The sequence below is a fragment of the Balaenoptera musculus genome, chromosome 12 (assembly GCF_009873245.2).
Source record: "Balaenoptera musculus isolate JJ_BM4_2016_0621 chromosome 12, mBalMus1.pri.v3, whole genome shotgun sequence".
Lineage (NCBI taxonomy): Eukaryota > Metazoa > Chordata > Mammalia > Artiodactyla > Balaenopteridae > Balaenoptera > Balaenoptera musculus.
Genome location: NC_045796.1, coordinates 27,417,154 through 27,440,871, shown reverse-complemented (window position 1 = coordinate 27,440,871; position 23,718 = coordinate 27,417,154). Strand labels below are relative to the sequence as shown.

At 39.3% G+C, this 23,718-nt stretch overlaps 1 protein-coding gene across 4 annotated transcripts in view; it reads right to left on the bottom strand.

Moving 5' to 3' along the window:
* MAP3K5 (mitogen-activated protein kinase kinase kinase 5) overlaps window positions 1-23,718 on the bottom strand; it is a 227,139-nt gene that overhangs the window by 174,888 nt on the left and 28,533 nt on the right. The window lies entirely within an intron of this gene.

Sequence of the window (23,718 nt, the reverse complement as noted above, 5' to 3'; positions counted from 1 at the left end):
ACACACCAGGTACCAGTTCAGCCATCAGTTCAACTCATCCCTGCTACGTGCCAGGCCCAGGGATACAAAAGTCAGACACACACACACACACACACACACACACACACACGCAGAGTTCCTGTCTTCAGAAAGCTTACGTTCTAGTGGGGGGACAGAAAATCAAATAATCATACAAAAACAAATGCAAATGATAAAACAGAGGGCGTTTGGAAAGGTACAACAGAGAGAGCTAGTTAGTTGATGGGGCTCCCCTGACCAAGTGATGGGATCTGAAGGAGATGTGGAAATTAAGGGAGATCAAAATAAATGTGGCCTATCAGTAGTCAGTACTGACCAGGTATTACAAACAGCCAGGTGTCCCTCCTGCCAGGTGGGGGCAGGGGGTAGCTGGCTGGGGTCAGGCTGCCCGAGTCTGCGCTTCATCTGTGTAGCCCTACGCTGGAAACCCACCTTCCCCCAGCGGTTTCCTCATATGTCAAATAAGAACAACAGTCCCTGTCATAGAAAGGGCTGAACAACAATGAGCCCTCAGTGCCTATTAGCCATTATTAGAGAGCGGGCCATGGATTGGGAGGTACCTTCACACCTTATTTCCACCATGGAGAACAGTCCACAATTTATAAATAGGTTCCTGTACTTTTCCTGTTTGATAAACAGGGCGTATAAAATCCATAAAATGAGTTTCATTCCCCTCAACAGACTCTTGCTGCCTTGACAAAATCTCTAGTTAAAGAACATCTTCAAGAGAGGCCCTAGACCATATGGAAACAACCAACATTTGTGGTCAGCATTTTGGGGTTTGAAGGAGGCAGATGAGGGCAAATAATTGCAAGGCCCCCAGAAGGTGCTGGAATGGCCAGCCGAACACATATCTTGTTTTGTTTCAAACAATCCCAGATGATGCCTTCTGTCCCACTGTAATTTCTAGTACAGCGCCCGTCACTCTGTCACCCTGAGCAATGGGGCAGCTCCTGTCCCACTGTGTTGTCACCTTCCATAGGCCATGGCAGCAGGGGGCCTGCAGCTGTCAAAAATCTCAGTAAGAACCGCCCCCCCTCACCCCATTAAGCTTGGCCCTGGGTCTTTCACTAGACGAAGACCTCAGCCCTGGATGTTCTTCAAATTACTTTTGGACATAAGCTGCTTTTCCAAATCTCCCAGACCCAGGTAATAGAGGAAACTGTGTAAATGGCACGGAGTAGAATCAGACAGCTTTTAAACTCAGCCTCTTGCTACTCTCAATGAAATGCATTTCATTTTGCTGGGATTTTTCACCTTTTCTTTGGTCATTGTCTGCACTCATGCATGTGTGTGTGTGTGGTATGTGTGTGTGTGTATGTATGTTTCCCTCTTTTTACCTGGCCCCTCTTTCACTCTAATCTTGGTTTTCCTTTTTTGGAATCTGCATCTTCCTCCAAGAGCTTATATTTGTCCTCTCGTCTTTCTGTTGTTTACTTACCATTTCTACTGAAAATACACAAGTCAGAGTCAAGTTTCTTTTAGACTCTACAAGCCAGAGCTGGTTTTACAACAGAACACGTGTCCCCTGAGTCTGGGACTAAAAGTCCCAAATGGTCTTTTGGGAACTGGTTTAAACCAGGCAGCCAGATCTGAAAGACTATATTCTCCCCAGCTATTTCTGCTCCCATGTGATTTCTTTCAGAGCATGACTGAGACAATGGAAAAAAAAAACCAGAAAAATTACCTGAAATTCCACCATCCATAATCATACCACAATTAACCCAGATGCTATTTTGACTATGATTCCTGAATTATTTTCATGTTAGCTTGCTTTTAGAAAAAGTATGACACAAATTATTTTCTTAAACTGCAGATCTTCCTTTTGTACCTATTGTCATAAACAAACCAGACTTGTGAAAGGGAGCTTGAGGGCTCAATAACAAAGGAGCAATTTTCTGCCTTTTACTTGGAGACTATCCCTCTGAAGAAGAACTACATTTTTTCCTTTTCTTAGAAATGTGGGTTAAATTAAAATGGTAAATGTTTTTCACTTCTGGAGCCACTATTTACTTCTTCATGTTGAATTCCCAGTAACTGTCATCATATCTCATTAAATATGCGCACTTGCTTTTCTATCAATAAGACTGTCTTGGTTAAAGCTAAACAAACTATCAACATGACCCCATCAATGTGACTCTCTTTACTAAATTTATCAAACAATAAAACTATATACAGGTAAATGATATAAATTTAAATGTTGTCAACTCTCAGAAATACAGTGTATCTAGTCCTCAGCATTAAAGAAGTAAAATATTATGCATATTAAAATGATCTATGGTTAAAACTTATCACATAGAGATATTAAGCGTTTTGGTGTATTTCTTTCTTGGCTTTTCCCTATACAATTATTACACGTACACACACATATGTACATACACACACCCATATGGTATGGGGGCAAAACTGCAATTATTCTACATATAATGTTCCAATCATAACCACTTCTAATTGCTAAGGTTATATGTAGGAAAGCTTGAGTTTGATGTTCACAATTTGCTGTTGAATCGAGATACTAAAAGTCTGTGTTCAAACATGTACAAAAAACCCCCACTAAAGTTAACAGTACTTAATAGTGAGAAACTTGAAATTTTCCCACTAAGATCAGGAATTGGGCAAGCATGCACCCCCTTCATCATTCCTTTTTAACACTGTACTAGAAGTCCCAGCTAATGCAAAAAGACAAAAAAAGGAAATAAAAGGTATACTATTGGGAAGGAAGAAATGAAACTCTCTTTGCAGATGACAATTATCTATGTGAAAATCTGAAAGAATCAACAAAAAAACGACTAGAACTTACAAGTGATTACAGCAAGGTTTCAGGATTCACGGTTAATATACAAAAGTCAATCACTTTCCTATATACCAGCAACAAACACATGGAATTTGAAATTAAAAAGAGAATACCATTTATATTAGGACCCTACAAATGAAATACATATAATAACAAAATATGTAAAATATCTACATGAGGAAAACTACAAATCTCTCATGAAAATCAACAAAGAACTAAATGAATAGAGAGATATTCCATTCCAAGTTTATGGACAGGAAAACTCAATATTGTCAAGATGTCGGTTCTTTCCAACTTGATCCAATGGAATCCCAATCAAAATCCTGACAAGTTATTTTGTAAAGATAAAAAAAACTGATTCTATATGGAGAGGCAAAAGACCCAGAATAGCCAACACAATATTAAAGGAGAAGAACAAAGTTGGAGGGCTGACACTACCAGACTTTAAGACTTACTATAAAGCTACAGTAACCAAGACAATGTGGTATTGGTGACAGAATATACAAACAGATCAATAAAACAGAATAGAGAGCTCAGAAATAGACTCACATATAGTCAACTGATCTTTGACAAAGAAGCAAAAGCAGTACAATGGAGCAAAGATAGCCTTACAACAAACAGTGCTGGAACAACTGGACATTCGCATGAAAAAAAATGAATCTAGACACACAAAATTAACTCAAAATGGATTGCAGGCCTAAATGTAAAATGCAAAAGTATAAAACTTCTAGAAGATAACATAGGAGAAACTCTATATGACCTTGAATATGGCAATGTCTTTTTAGTTACACCAAAGGCATGATCCATAAAAGAAATAATTGATAAGATGGATTTTATTAAAATAAAAAACTTCTGCTCTGAGAAAGAGACGGTTAAGAGAATGAGAAGACAAACCATAAACTGGGAAAAAAGATCTGTAAAAGAAATTCTGATAAAGGATCGTTACCCCAAATATACAAAAACACTTAAAAATAAGAAAGTGAACAGCCAGATTTAAAAATGGGCAAAAGACCTGAATAAACACCTCACCCAAGGAAGACATATAGATGGTATGTGGTATGTAAGCATATGAAAAAATGCTCAACAGCATATGTCATCAGGGAGAAATGCAGATTAAAACAACAATGACCCACACACCCTTGGTCAATTAATCTGCAACAATGGAGGCAAGAATATAAAATGGAGAAAAGTCTCTTCAATAAATGGTGCTGGGAAAACTGGACAGCTACATGTAAAAGAATGAAATTAGAACATTCTCTAACACCATACACAAAAATAAACTCAAAATGGATTAAAAACCTAAATGTAAGACCGGATACTATAAAACTCCTAGAGGAAAACATAGGCAGAACACTCTTTGAAATAAATTGCAGCAATATCTTTTTGGATCCATCTCTTATAAACAAATGTGACCTAACTAAACTTAAAAGCTTTTGCACAGCAAAGGAAACCATAAACAAAACGAAAAGACAACCTATAGAATGGAAGAAAATACTTGAAAATGATGCAACCAACAAGGAATTAATGTCCAAAATATAGAAAAAGATCATACAGCTCAATATCAAAAAAAAAACCACAACACAATCAAAAAATGGGCAGAAGATCTAAATAGACATTTCTCCAAAGAAAACATACAGATGGCCAAAAGACATACGAGAAGAGATGTTCAACATCACTAATTATTAGAGAAATGCAAATCAAAACTGCAATGAGGTATCACCTCACACCAGTCAGAATGACCGTCATCCAAAAGTCTACAAATAATAAATGCTGGAGAGGGTGTGGAGGAAAGGGAACCCTCTTGCACTGTTGGTGGGAATGTAAATTGGTGTAGCCACCATGGAGAACAGTATGGAAGTTCCTTTAAAAACTAAAAATAGAGCTACAGTAAGATCCAGCAATCCCACTCCTGGGCATATATCTGGAGAAAACCATATTTTGAAAAGGTACATGCACCCCAATGTTCACTGCAGCACTATTTACAATAGCCAAGACATGGAAACAACCTAAATGTCCATCAACAGATGAATGGATAAAGATGTGGTATATATATACAGTGGAATACTGGTCAGCCATAAAAAGAATGAAATAATGCCATTTGCAGCAACATGGATGGACCTAGAGATTATCATACTAAATCAAGTAAGCCAGACAGAGAATGACAAATATCATACGATATCACTTATATATGGAATCTAAAAAAAAATGATACAGATGAACTTACATACAAAACAGAAATAGACCCACAGACATAGAAAACAAACTTATAGTTACCAAAGGGGAAAGGGAGGAGGGGGAATAAATTAGGGGTTTGTGATTAACACACACACACTACTATATATAAAATAGATAACCAACAAGGACCTACTGTAGAGCACAGGGAACTCTACTCAATATTTTGTAATAATCCATAAGGGAAAAGAATCTGAAAAAGAACATATATATATATTTCTCTGAATCACTTTGCTGTACACCTGAAACGAACACAACATTGTAAATGAACGACATTTCAATAATAATTTAAAACAAACAAACAAAAAACCCCAACAACAATGAGATTCCATTTCACACCCATTAGAATGGCTAAACTTCAAAACACTGACAGCACCAAATGCTGGTGAGGCTTTAGAGCAACAGGAACTCTCATTCACTGCTAGTGAAAATGCAAACTGGTACAGTCACTTTGGAAGAAGTTCCACAGTTTCATAGAAAATTAAAGATATTCTAGTGATATGATCCAGCAAACGTGCTTAGTATTTACCCAAAAAAGCTGAAAACTTACGTCACACAAAAACCTGTACATGGATGTTTATAGCAGCTTTATTCATAACTGCCAAAACTTGGAAGCAACCAAGATGTCTTTCAGTAGGTGAATAAATAAGCTACAGTACATCCAGACAATGGAATATTATTCAGCATTAAAAAGAAATGAGCTACCACTACCTAACTCCCGACTCTCCCCCCTGGCCACCACACACATACTTCTTAATCCCTTTTCTTGCTTTCTTTTTCTCCTTCTCACTATACAACATTCCACGTATTTTCCTTATTTATCTTGTCTATTTCTTTCTTCCAGCTCTAGAATGTAAGCTGCATGAGAGCAGAGTGATTTGCTTTGTCTTTTTTGTTCTCTGCTGTAACCCTAGTGCCTAGAACAGGGCATGGCTCATAGAACGTACTAAATAAATATTTGTTGAATGAATGAATAAAAAAAAAAAAAGAAATGAGCTATCGAGCCATGAAAAGATATGGAGGGACTTTAAATGCATATTACTAGTGAAATAAAGACAATTTGAAAAGGCTATATACTGTATGACTCCAACTATATGACATTCTGGAAATAGAAAAATTTAGGAGACAGTAAAAGGGTCAGTGTTTGCCAGGAGTTAGGGAGGAGAGAGGGATGAACAGGCAGAACACAGAGGACTGTTAGGCACTGAAACTACTCTGCATGATACTATAATGGTGGATACATGTCATTATACTTTTCTCAAAACCCACAGAATGTACAATACCAAGAGTGAACCCTAATGGACTTTGATGATGTGTCAATGTAGGTTCAGCAATGGTAACAAATGTACCACTCTGGCGGGGGATTTTGATTGGGGGCAGGGCGGGAGTTATGCTTCTGTGGGAGCTGAGGGTATATGGGAAATCTCTGTACCTCTTGCTCTGTTTTGCTGTGAATCTAAAACAGCTCTTCAAAATAAGGTCTACTTTTAAAAAAAGAGAATCCTAGACCCCTCTCCCCTGCCCCAAAAAGGCTGTTCATGACGTCAGATTTTATAAAGAGGGCTCCTTTTGCAGGAGCTCCCACACATCCTGAGATTGTACTGGAAGGCGGATCTAGTTCCCTGCCACCGAAGTGTGGAATCGGCTACTCCACTCCAGTAGCAGAAAGCGGATCCCTTCGACCCCATCTGCCCCAATGTGCACTGGCATTCACACCCTGCACAGCCCTCACCAACCCCACACCTGGGAGTCCTAGCCAGATGCAGGGCAGCTACAAGACCTAGTCATCTCAAGATGAGTCACAGCCTTGGCTGCAGGTTGTTATCACCTAGAAGCTTCCAAAAACAGCCTGAGAACTCGCTCCAAAGATCCTGATTTACTCGCTGCGGGGTGTGGCATGGGCATCAGGATTTTTAGAATCAGGTGATTCTAATTTTCAGCAGGGCTCAAAACTACCAATTTGGAAGCTGATTTAAAGACGTTCACTCATCCATCAACCATGCAACCTGCCTAGAAGCAAAGCACAGACTGCTTATTTCAGCATTTTGACCCATTATTGTGCTCCTTAGAAATGTTGCCAACAAATATTCATTTGCATACTAATGAAAATAAACGGCTCTTACAATGAAGACCAGGGTAAGCAGTGTTTGGATGGAACTCAATTTTTCGTCTTCAGAATGCTGACAGGGCAGCAGCTGGCATACACTTGGCAGTTATTAAATATTTTTATTTTTTGAGCAATTTAATTTTAATTGGTGCTTTGCATCTGTTATGTATCCTGTTTGGAAAAGTTCCTTTAAACTAGTTGAATAATGACTACTTTTCCCTTTTCCTATATCAAATTACTAAAAACGGGCTAAACATAATTATACCCATGTATTCCACCAATATAAAAATTTGGGGGAAGAAAACAAGTTTCCTTGCATTTTCAACTTCCCACCCTCAACACATGAACGCACTTTTCAGTAATGAAATAACACCGATGTGGCCTAGAAAACAGGTTTTATCTGGGCACACAAAGCATTAAATCGAAGGTCAGCCAGCTCTCTCCTTCTGGCTGCTATGGGGAGGGAGGGAAGATGCTGGTAACTCTCCCAGCAAATGGATCTTTCTCCCCCTTCTCTGAGCTGGGAGTACAGACAGGCCATGACCCCCAGCACATCTTTACTCCTGACCATGAAAATCACAACACCCTATTCACAAGGTGGACTTTGAAAATAAAATCCCTTTAATTCATGAGCTTGGCTCCTGCCATTGCTTCCATCTGTTTTTCTGCAGGTATTCTGCATGTTTCTATTGTTTCCTCAACACCTTCCAGCTACACACAGAGAAAAAGGGCGCGTGTGTGCGCGCACACACGTACACAAGAAGGGGGTGAAATCTGTGTGCTACTTTGCAATATTTTCAATGAAGGCATGTATTATTTGTTCTTTTTTGAGGCAGATAATTTAATCTAGACAATTTCAAGGATAGTCAGTGAGATCCAGTGATGTCTTAGTCACATTTCAAGTTAATAAGTTGAAATCAGGTTGATCTCTAAAGTTTTCTTCTCATTAAAACCTGGATTGATTCTGGGAAGTTGGCTTTTGGGACTTAAGCTGTAGAGGATCAGACAGCTGCTGTAGAGAGCACAGCCTGGAAACAGGGCAAGCAAGAAGCAGAGAAATAAGCCAGGAGGTACTTGCCTAAGTCCAGGTATGAGAAGAAGATGTTATTACAACTAGGGAGATAGCAGTAACAATGGAAGGATACAAATAGGTTCCAGACACATTTTAGAGAATCATAGATGCTTAACATGATTTAATATCTAGATTATTTTTATCTCCAAAATATATTAAGTAAACAAACAAAAAACAAGATGCAGAAAAGTAAAGTGTGTTATCATTTTCTGTAAAAAAGACATGCATTTCCTTGCTATGTATTAACAAATGTATCTATAGGATACAGAAGAAATTAATATCGTTGTTGAATCTGGAGAGAATAATTAGGTGGCAGTGAAACAATGGTAGGAGGGTGACCCTTCAGTGTACATACTTTTGTACCTTTTCAACTTTGTAAATATATTACCTGTTCAAAAAAATTTTTTTTTAATTTTTTTAAAAGAAAGAGGAAGATAATAGTGAAATGTTACCAATTTCAAAAAAACCCTCATCTGTATCATTTTCTACACCTCCACCAAAGCTCAATTGGTATCCCAATAAAATCCCAATAAAATTTAGACTCAGTATCTAAAATTCTTGACTTCTTCAATAAAGCAAATACCTGCCACGGTACATACAGCAGGTTTATGGCCTAACATTAAAATTAATAAGGTTTCCCTAGGTCTATGTTATAAAAAACTTGGCATAAGGGAATCAAATGGAAAAACATAAAATTTTGAGCGGCCAGAAAAATAAAAGCATGCTCATTTTTAGGTCTGTGAAAAAGGATACACATAGGAGAACTTAATCTAAACTGTAATAAGATATCTGACTATGAACTGTTAGTTAAAACATTAATTGTAATTTAGAGATGTAGGAGTTTCCAACTACTGTTGCCTGAAGATACTGGCCCCATGATCTTAGACCAAAATGACCAGTGAAGCACTGAACATCATAGAAAGAATACTAGATGTAACACTGAAAGTAGATTGCATCCTGAAAACCATCCTAGTAGAAAGCTGTGGCCCATCCATACAGAGAAAGCCAGACAGGGTTCTAATGCCCAAGAAAGAAAGGCAAAATCTATGTATAATCACTGTTTAAGAAAGGAAAAAAAAGAAATAATTTAAGAATGCACGATAATATTCTTTCTGTTTTGCAACAACAAAAAATGAAGGTGAGAAAATTTTGCAGAAATCACCCGGTTATCTCCCCGCCAGGACCCGTCAGTACTCCCAGAGACTTTGGCTTGAGCACCCTCTGTACTCCAAGGATGGTCAGCTTGCTCCACACATGTAGTTGGAAGAAATGCATTCCACTGTTGCTGGAATATTCAAATTCTATTTTAAAATTCTTCTAAGTGCAAAATCTGCTTAAATTTCTACTTTTTGTTTCTAGTTCCACTTTCCTAAAGCCACCCTGAAAAAAATTCCTCTTCCTCCAAATTCTTCTTCCTCCAAAAGCCTTCAGATGTTTAACAACAATCTTGGCATTTCTGACATCTTTTTTCTCCAGGTTACATACATCTCTAGTAACAGGATTTCCAGTTCTGCTAACATGCCTGCTCTCTGGCTATACTCTGACCAAGGAATGTATAGGGAGCCAAGGACCAATAAAAGGGTTTTCCGGGGTGAAATTAAGTAGAACTACTTTTCAAAGTGTAGCTGCTAATGGGACTTACAGAACTGATTAGCCTTCAAGATGGTATGTGCTGAAAATGTATGACAAAGGCTGAGAAACGATGTGCGTCTTTAAATTACTGTCATTAGTGTCTTTCGTAAGACCGGTGGATTAAAGACAATAACTGGAGAATAAGTGGGAGGTTATGAAGTAAAAATAGTGAGTGAAGACGAGAGTTTTCAAATTTAACGTATACACGAATCACCAGATATTCTTAAAAAAAACAGATTCTGGGGACTTCCCTGGTGGTCCAGGGGTTAAGAATCCGCCTTCCAAGACTTCCCTGGTGGTCCAGTGGCTAAGACTCTGTGCTCCCAATGCAGGGGGCCCGGGTTCGATCCCTGCTCAGGGAACTAGAGTTCACATGCCACTGCTAAAAGACCCTGTATGCCGAAACTAAGACCCGGCACAGCCAGATAAATAAATAAATAAATAAATAAATTTTTTTTTTAAAAAAGAAAAGAATCTGCCTTCCATTGCAGGGGACAGGGATTCAATCCCTGGTCGGGGAACTAAGATCCCACATGCCATGGGGCAGCTAAGCCTGCGCACCAAACTAGAGAGCCCACGTGCAGCTACTACTGAGCCCGTGCGCCACAACTAGAGAGAAGCCCACGCACCATGATGAAAGATCGCATGTGCCGCAACTAAGACCCAACGCAGCCAAAAATAAATAAATTAATTAATTAATTTAAGAAAACAGATTCTGATTCAGTTGTGGGAGGAGGGAGTGATGAGGCTCTGCCTTTCTCACGAGCGCCCAGATGATGCCCATGCTGCTGGGGCAGTGACCACCCTTTGAAGCAACAGCCATATTGCAAATCCGTAAACAGGATATAGGGGATGTTTTAGCATAAAATGAAACAAACTTTAGCCAACACGGCAAACACTGCTATACAAAACAAAAAAAACAACTCCAGTCTATCAGATATATGCTAACTCTTTTGGGGCAATAACATCTATTACCATAATCTTAGAGAGAGATTTCAAAATGCCAAGTCTCTGAAAGAAACTCATTTCCATTTTCTGTCCCAAAGTGAGAAATCCTAAATAAACCAGTACTCCTTGAGTCATGTATAAAGCTGTGGACGCATGTAGGTAGGCACAGTGTATGAGATGTTATCCTTCTCATATCCTTACCCAACTGTCTTAATCCACCTTTCTGCATCAGGCATGAAAATCTTAGCTGATAAGCTTTCTGAAATGTGTTCAGATAAAGGAGGCACTTGGAAAAATGTTAATATTTACCATTACATATCCACATCTGGGCCTTATAACTATCCATAATGAATCCCAAATATGTTTATTTATGTGAGTTTGCACAAATATGTACTTATTCAGAAAAAAATTGGAAGAGAAATTTTTCTTTGAAAAAATAAGGAGGGTTCTTTACAAAACATATGCAAAGAAAAGGAACAGGGCAAACAAAATCTGAGAAAATGTATTAAAGACTACATAAAAGGGGACCTTCAAGATGGCGGAGTAGCAAGACGTGAAGATAACCTCCCTCCCCACAAATACATCAAAAATACATCTGCATGTGGAACAACTCCTACAGAACATCTACTGTATGCTGGCAGACAACCTCAGACTTCCCAAAAGCCATGTGGCTGACAGGGTCTTGGTGCTCCGGCCTGGTGTCAGGCCTGAGCCTCTGAGGTGGGAGAAGCGAGTTCAGGACACTGGACCACCAGAGACCTCCCGGGCCCACGTAATATCAATAGGCGAGAGCTCCCCCAGAGATCTCCGTCTCAACGCTAAGACCCAGCTCCACCCAACGGCCAGCAGACTCCAGCGCTGGACGCCCCATGCCAAACAACTAGCAAGACAGGAACACAACCCCACCCGTTAGCAGAGAGGCTGCCTAAAATCATAATAAGTTCACAGACATCCCAAAACACACCACCGGCCATGGCCCTGCCCACCAGAAAGACAAGATGCAGCCCCACCCACCAGAACACACACACCAGTCCCCTCCACCCGGAAGCCTACACAAGCCACTGAACCAACCTCACTCACTGGGGACAGACACCAAAAACAACGGGAACTACGAATCTGCAGACTGCAAAAAGAAGACCCCAAACACAGTAAGTTAAACTTAAATGAGAAGATAGAGAAATTTGCAGCCGGTGAAGAAGCAAGGTAAAAACCAAACAGACCAAACATATGAAGAGGAAATAGGCAGTCTACCTGAAAAACAACTCAGAGTAATGACAGTAAAGGTGATCCAAAATCTTAGAAACAGAATGGAGAAAATATAAAAAACATTTAACAAGGACCTAGAAGAACTAAAGAGCAAACAAACAATTATGAACAACACAATAAATGAAAAAAAAAAGTCTCTAGAAGGATTCAATAGCAGAATAACCAAGGCAGAAGAATGCATAAGTGACCTGGAAGATAAAATCGGGGAAATAACTACTGCAGAGCAGAATTTAAAAAAAAAAGAATTGAGGACAGTCTCAGAGACCTCTGGGACAACATTAAACACACCAACATTCGAATTATAGGGGGTCCCAGAAGAAGAAGAGAAAAAGAAAGGGTCTGAGAAAATATCTGAAGAGATTATAGTTGAAAACTTCCCTAACATGGGAAAGGAAAGTCAACCAAGTCCAGGAAGCACAGAGAGTCCAGACAGGATAAATTCAAGGAGAAACACTCCAAGACACATATTAATCAAACTATCAAAAATTAAATACAAAGAAAAAATATTAAAAGCAGCAAGGGAAAAGCAACAAATAACATACAAGGGAATTGCCATTAGGTTAACAGCTGATCTTTCAGCAGAAACTCTGCAAGCCAGAAGGGAGTGGCAGGACATATTTAAAGTGATGAAAGGGAAAAACCTACAATCAAGATTACTCTACCCAGCAAGGATCTCACTCAGATTAGACAGAGAAATTAAAACCTTTACAGACAAGAAAAAGTTAAGAGAATTCAGCACCACCAAACCAGCTTTACAACAAATGCTAAAGGAACTTCTCTAGGCAGGAAACACAAGAGAAGGAAAAGACCTACATAACAAACCCAAATCAATTAAGAAAATGGTAATAGGAACATACATATCGATAACTACCTTAGATGTAATGGATTAAATACTCCAAACAAAAGACATAGACTGGCTGAATGGATACAAAAACAAGACCCATATATATGCTGTCTACAAGAGACCCACTTCAGACCTAGGGACACATACAGACTGAAAGTGAGGGGATGGAAAAAGATATTCCATGCAAATGGAAATCAAAAGAAAGCTGGCATAGCAATTCTCATATCAGACAAAATAGACTTTAAAGACTATAACAAGAGACAAAGAAGGACACTACATAATGATCAAGGGATCAATCCAAGATGAAGATATAACAATTGTAAATATTTATGCACCCAACATAGGAGCACCTCAATACATAAGGCAAATGCTAACAGCCATAAAAGGGGAAATCGACAGTAACACAATCATAGTAGGGGACTTTAACACCCCACTTTCACCAATGGACAGGTCATCCAAAATGAAAATAAATAAGGAAAAACAAACTTTAAATGACACATTAAACAAGATGGACTTAATTGATATTTATGGGATATTCCATCCAAAAACAACAGAATACACTTTCTTCTCAAGTGCTCCTGGAACATTCTCCAGGAGAGATCATATCTTGGGTCACAAATCAAGCCTTGGTAAATTTAAGAAAATTGAAATCATATCAAGTATCATTTCCAACCACAACACTATAAGACTAGATATCAATTACAGGAAAAAAACTGTAAAAAATACACATGTAAGCTAAACAATACGCTACTAAATAACCAAGAGATCACTTAAGAAGTAAAAGAAGAAATTAAAAAATACCTAGAGGGCTTCCCTGGTGGCACAGTGGTTTAGAATCCGCCTGCCAATGCAGGAGGCATGGGTTCGATCCCTGGTCTGGGAAGATCCCACATGCCTCGGAGCAACTAAGCCCATGCACCACAGCTACTGAGCCTGCGCTCTGGAGCCCGTGAGCCACAACTACTAAGCCTGCATGCCACAGTTACTGAAGCCTGCGTGCCTAGAGCCTGTGCTCCGCAACAAGAGAGTCCACCATAATGAGAAGACTACACACCGCAACGAAAGAGTAGTCCCCGCTTGCCGCAACTAGAGAAAGGCTGCACACAGCAACGAAGACCCAATGCAGCCAAAAATAAATAAATAAATAAATTTATTTTTAAAAAAACAAAAACCTAGAAACAAATGACAATGAAAACACGATGACCCAAAACCTATGGGATGCAGCAAAAGCAGTTCTAAGTGGGACGTTTACAGCCATACAATCCTACCTCAAGAAACAAGAAAAATCTCAAATAGACAACGTAATCTTACACCTAAAGCAATTAGAGAAAGAAGAACAAAAAAACCCCCAAAGTTAGCAGAAGGAAAGAAATCATAAAGATCAGATCAGAAATAAATGAAAAACAAATGAAGGAAACACTTGCAAACGTCAATAAAACTAAAAGCTGGTTCTTTGAGAAGATAAACAAAATTGATAAACCATTAGCCAGACTCATCAAGAAAAAAACGGAGAAGACTCAAATCAACAGAATCAGAATTGAAAAAGGAGAAGTAACAACTGACACTGCAGAAATACAAAGGATCATGAGAGATTACTACAAGCAACTATATGCCAGTAAAACGGACAACCTGGAAGAAATGGACAAATTCTTAGAAAAGCACAACCTTCCGAGGCTGAACCAGGAAGAAATAGAAAATACAAACAGACCAATCACAAGCACTGAAATTGAAACTGTGATTAAAAATCTTCCAACAAACAAAAGCCCAGGAACAGGTGGCTTCACAGGCGAATTCCATCAAACATTTAGAGAAGAGCTAACACCTATCCTTCTCAAACTCTTCCAAAATATAGCAGAGGGAGGAACACTTGCAAACTCATTCTACAAGGCAGCCATCACCCTGATACCAAAACCAGACAAAGATGCCACAAAACAAGAAAACTACAGGCCAATATCACTGATGAACATAGATGCAAAAATCCTCAACAAAATACTAGCAAACAGAATCCAACAGCACATTAAAAGGATCACACACCATGATCAAGTGGGGTTTATCCCAGGAATGCAGGGATCCTTCAATATACGCAAATCAGTTAATGTGATACACCATATTAACAAATAGAAGGATAAAAACCATACGATAATCTCAACAGATGGAGAAAAAGCTTTCACCAAAATTCAACACCCGTTTATGATAAAAACTCTCCAGAAAGTAGGCATAGAGGGAACCTACCTCAACATAATAAAGCCCATATATGACAAACCCACAGCCAACATCATTCTCAATGGTGAAAAGCTGAAACCATATCCTCTAAGATCAGGAACAAGACCAGGTTGCCCGCTCTCACCACTATTATTCAACATAGTTTTGGAAGTTTTAGCCACAGCAATCAGAGAAGAAAAAGAAATAAAAAGATTCCGAATCAGAAAAGAAGTAAAAACTGTCACTGCACTGCACTGTTTACCGATTATATGATACTATACATAGACAATCCTAAAGATGTTACCAGAAAACTACTAGAGCTAATCAATGAATTTGGAAAAGTAGCAGGATACAAAATTAATTCACAGAAATCTCTTGCATTCGTATACACTAATGATGCAAAATCTGAAAGAGAAATTAAGGAAACACTCCCATTTACCACTGCAACAAAAAAAATAAAATAAAATACCTAGGAATAAACCTACCTAAGGAGACAAAAGACCTGTATGCAGAAAACTATAAGACACTGATGAAAGAAATTAAAGATGATACAAACAGATGGAGAGATATACCATGTTCCTGGACTGGAAGAATCAACATTGTGAAAATGACTATATTACCCAAAGCAATCTACAGATTCAGTGCAATCCCTATTAAACTACCAATGGCAGTTTTCACAGAACTAGAACAAAAAATTTCACAATTTGTATGGAAACACAAAAACCCTGAATAGCCAAAGCAATGTTGAGAAAGAAAAATGGAGCTGGAGGAATCAGGCTCCCTGACTTCAGACTATACTACAAAGCTACAGTAATCAAGACAGTATGGTACTGGCACAAAAACAGAAATATAGATCAATGGAACAGGATAGAAAGCCCAGAGATAAACCCACACACATATGGTCACCTTATTTTTGATAAAGGAAGTAAGAATACACATTGGAGAAAAGATAGCCTCTTCAATAAGTGGTGCTGGGAAAACTGGACAGTTACATGTAAAAGAATGAAATTAGAACACTCCCTAACACCATACACAAAAATAAACTCAAAATGGATTAAAGACCTAAATATAAGGCTAGACACTATAAAACTCTTAGAGGAAAACATAGGTAGAACACTCTATGACATAAATCACAGCAAGATCCTTTTTGACCCACCTCCTAGAGAAACGGAAATAAAAACAAAAATAAACAAGTGGGACCTAATGAAACTTAAAAGCTTTTGCACAGCAAAGGAAACCATAAACAAGACAAAAAGAGAGCCCTCAGAATGGGAGAAAATATTGGCAAACAAAGCAAATGACAAAGGATTAATCTCCAAAATATACAAGCAGCTCATACAGCTCAGTATCAATAAAACAAACAACCCAATCCAAAAATGGGCAGAAGACCTAAATAGACATTTCTCCAAAGAAGATATACAGATTGCCAACAAACACATGAAAGGATGCTCAACACCACTAATCATTAGAAAAATACAAATTGAAACCACAATGAGGTATCACCTCACACCAGTCAGAATGGCCATCATCAAAAAATCTACCAACAATAAACGCTGGAGAGGGTGTGGAGAAAAGGGAACCCTCTTGCACTGTTGGTGGGAATGTAAACTGATCCAGCCACTATGGAGAACAGTATGGAGGTTCCTTAAAAAACTAAAAATAGAACTACCATACGACCCAGCAATCCCACTACTGGGCATATACCCTGAGAAAACCATAATTCAAAAAGAGTCATGTACCACAGTGTTCATTGCAGCTCTATTTACAATAGCCAGGACATGGAAGCAGCCTAAGTGTCCATCGACAGATGAATGGATAAAGAAGATGTGGCACATATATACAATGGAATATCACTCAGCCATAAAAAGAAATGAAATTGAGTCATTTGTAGTGAGGTGGATAGACCCAGAGACTGTCATACAGAGTGAAGTAAGTCAGAAAGAGAAAAACAAATACCGTATGCTAACACATATATATGCAATCTAAAAAAGAAAATGGTTCTGACAAACCTAGGGGCAGTACAGCAATAAAGACGCAGACGTAGAGAATGGACTTGAGGACACAGGGAGGGGGAAGGGTAAACTGGAATGAAGTGAGAGAGTAGCACTGACATATATGCACTACCAAATGTAAATTAGATAGCTAGTGGGAAGCAGCTATATTGCACAGGGAGATCAGCTCGGTGCTTTGTGACCACCTAGAGGGGTGGTATAGGGAGGGTGGGAGGGAGATGCAAGAGGGCAGGGATATGGGGATATATGTATACATATAGCTGATTCACTTTGTTACACAACAGGAACTAACACAACATTGTAAAGCAATTATACTTCAATAAAGATGTTAAAAAAAAAAAAAAAGAAAAAAGATTACATATCAGATTTCATGATGTCAATACAACGGTGGGAAGTTTTTTGGTATTTTGGTTTTTGTGTAAGAATGAAGGTGAAATTAAACTACAGAACTTAACACGTGGCATAGTACAATAAGAAATACCTCTGAGATTAAGAATTTAAAATTGAAGGCAAATCTAAGAAAATTAAAAGGTGAAGTAGACATTTTGTAGAAACTGTGATAAAAAATGAGAGAACTAGGGACTTCCTGGTGGTGCAGTGGTTAAGAATCCGCCTGCCAATGCAGGGGACATGGGTTCGAACCCTGGTCCGGGAAGATCCCACATGCCGCAGAGCAACTAAGCCCGTGTGCCACAACTACTGAAGCCCGCGTGCCTAGAGCCCAAGCTCTGCAACAAGAGAAGCCACCACAATGAGAAGCCCGCGCACCGCAATGAAGAGTGGCCCCTGCTCGCAGCAACTAGAGAAAGCCCGCACGCAGCAACGAAGACCCAACACAGCCAAAAATAAAAATAAATTAAAAAAAAAAAAAATGAGACAACTACTTCCAAGGAAAGGGCATAGAATACTTTAAAACAGCTTTAAATAGATCAACACCAATTAAGGTTCCTGGATGCCTGCACACACACACACACACACACACACACACACACACACACACACACATATATAATATATATAATACATATGTACACACAATTTTTATAATTAAGGAGGAAAAATTCAGCCAGTGGAAGGGGTTTCTTCAGTATCTTTCTTATACAGTTATAGGCAAATTATTGATCTTAGTTAAGAAATAAAAGTGGAACAATATAGAAAATTATATAATATGGCTGAAAAGTTGTAAAAGATTTTGCCTTAATAATTATTGGGGCCCCAGTAGGATACTTATGCTAAGGCAACCAGTGAAGATGCAATCACTCCATGCTACCTGGTTGTCTAATATGAATCTAGACTAATATGAATCTAGATTTTAGTGTCTCAGGACCATTTTCATGCCCATAGTTAGATGACCCCCTTCACACCAACAGAATGCTCACTCATCTTCCAAAAGGCTGAGCTCGAAAATGACCTCCTATTAGATCTTCTGTCACCCACAGCACAAAGTCTAGTTTGCAATTACCATGAACTTAGAATCTGTCATTTTTTTATCAGTCTTGTCCAACAGGATGTGAGCTTCCAGGTAAAAAATGAGCCTAATTCATCAGCATCATATAAGCCTACCCGAATGTCTATTGAGTGACTGAGTGAATAACGCTGGATGTTAGAGGCCAGGGATGAAGGGGGCTCATGGAGGCTGCGCTTTGCAGCACGTCTCCATCCAGAGTTTAAGGAGCAACCCAGTACAGTTCATGGCGAGCAGCTGTATAGGTGAACCACCTACTGATGCACCTTTCAAACTCATCCTCTTCCAACTTAGCAACATGCAAACAACTGTCATTACACAAACACCCCTACACCAATATACTCATCAAAGCAGAAATTAGAGACAAGATGTGGTCACCTTCCCTCCTTACCCCATTGACTCTGGGAAAAGTCACAGCCCCCTGCCCTTACATTTTTTCATTAGCCAATACAGAATGGTTCAAAAGTACAGCCTACTGTCCCCTGAAAGACAATAAACAACTCTTCTCATGCTAGTTTGGTGTCTCGAAGAACTGTCGAGGACCACTAGTTCTCCTTAATGATGAAGGGATGAATTGTTAGAGTTCATGGTGCATCGAAGTATTTTTGTTGTTAAAAATAACTTGTCACATTACTTCCTCAACAAGATCACATGGTATCTTAGGTAGCTTTAGAACATGTTGCTCTTAAAAGGTTTTTCTGAATCTAGACTAAAAAATTTGGCGTTTTTTCTCCCCGATTTATCTTTGGTTTCGATTGATGGGAAGAAAAAGGGTCTTAAATTTGTCAAAAGCTATCATCTCAGACATTTCATTTTCTTCCCCTCTCTAAATTAAGTAGTTCTAAGTCCTCATCCTGCAGTGTGTTTACACAATTGTCTCCTGCTTCTAAGGATCAACTACAAAATGCAAAGCTTTCCACTAATCTCACTTAGTGTTTCAGGGATGCTATAAATTCTGGATTTTCTGATATAACTTTAAAATTTTGCTTGTCAGAATGATAAGTAAAACAGAGAATTTGTTCCTCTCTTTGGGGACCTCGTTAGGTCGTTTTCTCATGACTTCTAACTCCAGTGAGCGCATTTCCCTCTTTTTCTGGTTTTTTTTTCCCTCCCTCTTCTTCACTGCTTAATCCTTCCAGAGCAGCATTCCTTTGCCATAATTCAAGTGCTCTATAGAAATCTGCTCATAATCTTTGCTTCTCCTTGGGCTCTGGCTGCTCTTTTGGTTTATGATTTTACCACCTTCATTTTGGATGAGGTCACCAAAAGACCCGTCATCCTACATCTTCCCAGGCATGTTAAGCTTTTATTTGGGGATTACAGCAATGTCTTTCGGTAGTTTAAATCACAGATTAGTAAAAAGAACTGAATTCCAGATTGCATTATTATAGCCCATGGGAATTTGGGAGATGTGGAGTTTACTAGCACTACAGAAACACAGAAGCAAACGCTAACAGGATGTTAAATATAGTTATGAGAAGTTTGGTCAAATATAGTAATATTTTCACAAAGAAACATATTGGTAGACAATAACCTGCTTATTTCTTCCTTCTATCCAGCGAACATAAAAATGCCAAAATGCCTCTAATGTAGAAATCTGCTGGCAAGTTACAGCCCGCAGGTGCCGAATTAAACAATCCTTCCCCACCCTTCTCAGCAATCAAAGAGCAATGTTTTAAAAATGTGACCTCAGCCTAGAAAGGCTGTGAACAGTGCTTGGGAAGAAGACAGCGTGTTGTTACGGTTCTTGTTTTCTGGTTCAAAGTATTATTTCCCAACCCAGGCCGCTCAAGAAGGGATGTGGTTATACAGAAAGTAGATTCAGGTTTGCATTCTCGTAGTCCAACTCACCAAACATGTAAAATATCAAAAACACACCGACTTAAAAGAAAAAGCCAAGCTACTCCTACTTTTAGAAGGTTACCACCCTAAAAGTATAGGTGAACCTTTAGTATGATTATGCTTGATGGTATCCCAATGACCACGGTAATCATTTGGGTTCTAGCTCAATTTCTTTCTTTCTTTTTTTTTTTAATTTATTTTATTGAAGTATAGTTGATTTACAATGTTGTGTTAATTTCTGCTGTACAGAAAAGTGATTCAGTTATACATACATATACAGTCTTTGTCATGTTCTTTTCCATTACGGTTTATCATAGGATATTGAATATAGTTCTCTGTGCTATAAAGTAGGACCCTGTTGTTTATCCATTCTGTATATAATAGTTTGCACGGTTCTAGCTCAATTTATAAAAACATCTCTAGTCTTCTTTTAAAGTCACCTTTATTTACTTTTAGTTCATCTTTTTCAGGGTGCTTCATACCTTCCAAGAAAGATTTGTACATTCATTCTCTGTGTCCCTTTATCCCTCCCTCTCCCCTTCCCTCTCTCCCTCATTCATTCAAATATTCCACAATTTTTTTAGCACCTATCATGCCCCAAGCATGGTTCTAGGCACTGGTGTTACTGAGATGATTAATCTATAAGTCTGTGTTTTCAAAGGCTTACAGTCTAGAGGCGGAGGAGGATTTTAAACAAATCGACTGTAATTTGCATCAATAAGGGCTATATGATAGGGAGGTGTGCATGGGAGAGTGTGTGGGTTATATATGACATTTCAGATGCGTTCTGAAGTGTGGTTTCACTCTAGACTGAGGAAATAATGCAAAGACATAAGAGTTTGAAAAGGGAGAATTTCAGCGTGGCTAGGACAGTGGCTGGCGGCAAGGGAGACAGAGGTCAGGCAGAGGTTTAAGGGTTTGAGGATCCGGATTCAAGTCCGAGTGTAGGCTTTAGAAGGTGGGTTCTGCCTGCTCTGCCTGATACACGCTCCTCCCAGATCTCTGCATGGTTCCTTCACATCATTCAGGCTCTGTGTCTCAATACCACCTCCTAGTAATTCTTGCCCCTCCATTACAATTCCTGGCTCTAGTCCACCTCTGCCCTATGCTGTCTTATTTTTTCTTCATGGTACTTATCCCAACAGGGAGTCATTATTCGTTTACTTGTCTGCTTGTTTATTGAGTGACATTTTCTTAAGACCTGCTGGGGGACCACAAATGCTATACAAAAGAATGCCTACATTTTAGATAATTTTTCGTATGTGGGAAGCCTGTATTTAAATAAATCTGAGTCATCAACCCATAAAACAGTAATAGAGGCCTTTTTGCTTTTTTTCCTGTGAACGCGGGATTCTCTACCTTTCCTTCCTGTGAAATTATATGAACCCAGTGTTAGGCAGCAACAGTGCTTACTACAGCTAGTACTGTAGGCTCTCTGTATCCATAGCGGCTGGCTAGGCACCCAGATGAATGGATGAATAAGGAGCAAGGAACCAAAGATGACACTGAGGTGTCTAGTCTGAATGACTGGAGAGAAAATACAACCAGGGACACGGGTTTCAGAGAGATGATAGCATTAATTTGAGGTTAGAAGAGATGTTCATTCAGTAGATTGTTGGATACATGGAAATGGAGCTAAGGAGGGAAGAATGGGCTGCAAATACGTACTTGAAAGTTAACAATGTGGCTATGTCAGAGCACAGTGAAATGATCTTTTGGGATGTCTGTCTTTCCAACTAGACTATAAGCTCCTTAAGGGTACCATAAGCTCCATGGTTTCCTGCTGCTATAAACTGAACAATCATGTCCCCACAAAATTCACATGTTGAAACACAGTCGAAAGTGATAGCATTTAGAGAATGGGTCTTTGAGAGATGGTTAGGTCATATGGATGGATCCCTCACGAATGGGATTAGCACCCTTACAAAAAGACCTCAAAGAGTTCCCTCACCCCTTCCACCATGTGAGGACATAATGAGTAGATAGCCATTTACGAACCAGGAAGCAGGCCCTCACCAGACACTGAATCTTCCAGTGCCTTGATCTTGGACTTCCCAGCCTCCAGATCTGTGAGTAATACACGTTTGTTGTTTAAACCACCTAGTCTATGGTATTCTGTTGTAGCAGCCTGAACTGACTGACACCATCTTTTCATCCCAGATATCCTAAATAATGAGAGAACAGTAAGAAAGACAGAGGGAGAGCTGTCAGCCTCACGTACTTTCCTGTTAAGGAGAATGAAGACAAAAGGCCATATTATGTGATACTTGAAGTCTCTGTGGATTCATCAGAAGAGATGAATTTCTAATAAGTGATGGGGGGAAAGACAACCATAAGAGGTGAAGAACATGAGTCAGAGAGCAGAGATTACTTTTTCAAGAATTTTATCAGAGATGTTTCGGCCTCGCAGGAGCTGACAGTCCAGTACATGGGTAAGGTCTCCTTTTCCTCTTCCAGCTTATCAGGAAGAGTTACCCCAAAGGCACCTCCAGGAGACACTTTCTCAAGTGTATACATGGGCTTTCTCTTCAGAGCCACTCTAGGCCTTGAAGCAAAGCTCCTTTCTGCTCCTCCAGCACCTTCATGAACTTCCATCCAGTCAGGGTTAAGACCTGAGGAAACTCAGAGGTTTCAGTGCTGTGGTAGAAACTGATAGGAAGGCTCTTTGACCTGCTTTGGTTCCAAACCATTCAAGCCACCTAGCCCAGAGAAGGAGATCTTCAAGGGCTCCAGCCTAGCTCACCAGTTTTATACTGGGGCCTGAGGCCAGAGGCCCATGTAATAATCAAGAGATGCTTTGCCTTGTTGCATTTTCTGGCCACATACCTACCTCTGGGATCTCTCAAGAAAATAAGTTCCAGGGCAGAATTGTCGTATTCCTCAGGAACCCAGCCAAATACAACTATAACAGCATCTCAATTTCAACACAGGAAGAGAGTCATGGCTGGATGTGCAGAGAAATAAGATCAGGGGAGCTGTTTAAATATTGGGAAGCAAGAATTTTTTTATGAGAGTCACCTGTCTTATCAGATAGCACCACAGATCTGTGAAATATTCATATATTAACTATTAACAAGATCCCCTTTTGCTACTGTGTTTACCTATTAGAAAAATTAAAAGTTCATCAGGGCTTCCTTGGTGGCGCAGTGGCTAAGAATCCGCCTGCCAATGCAGGGGACACGGGTTCGAGCCCTGGTCCGGGAAGATCCCACATGCCGCGGAGCAACTAAGTCCGTGCGCCACAACTACTGAGCCTGCGCTCTAGAGCCTGAGAGCCACAACTA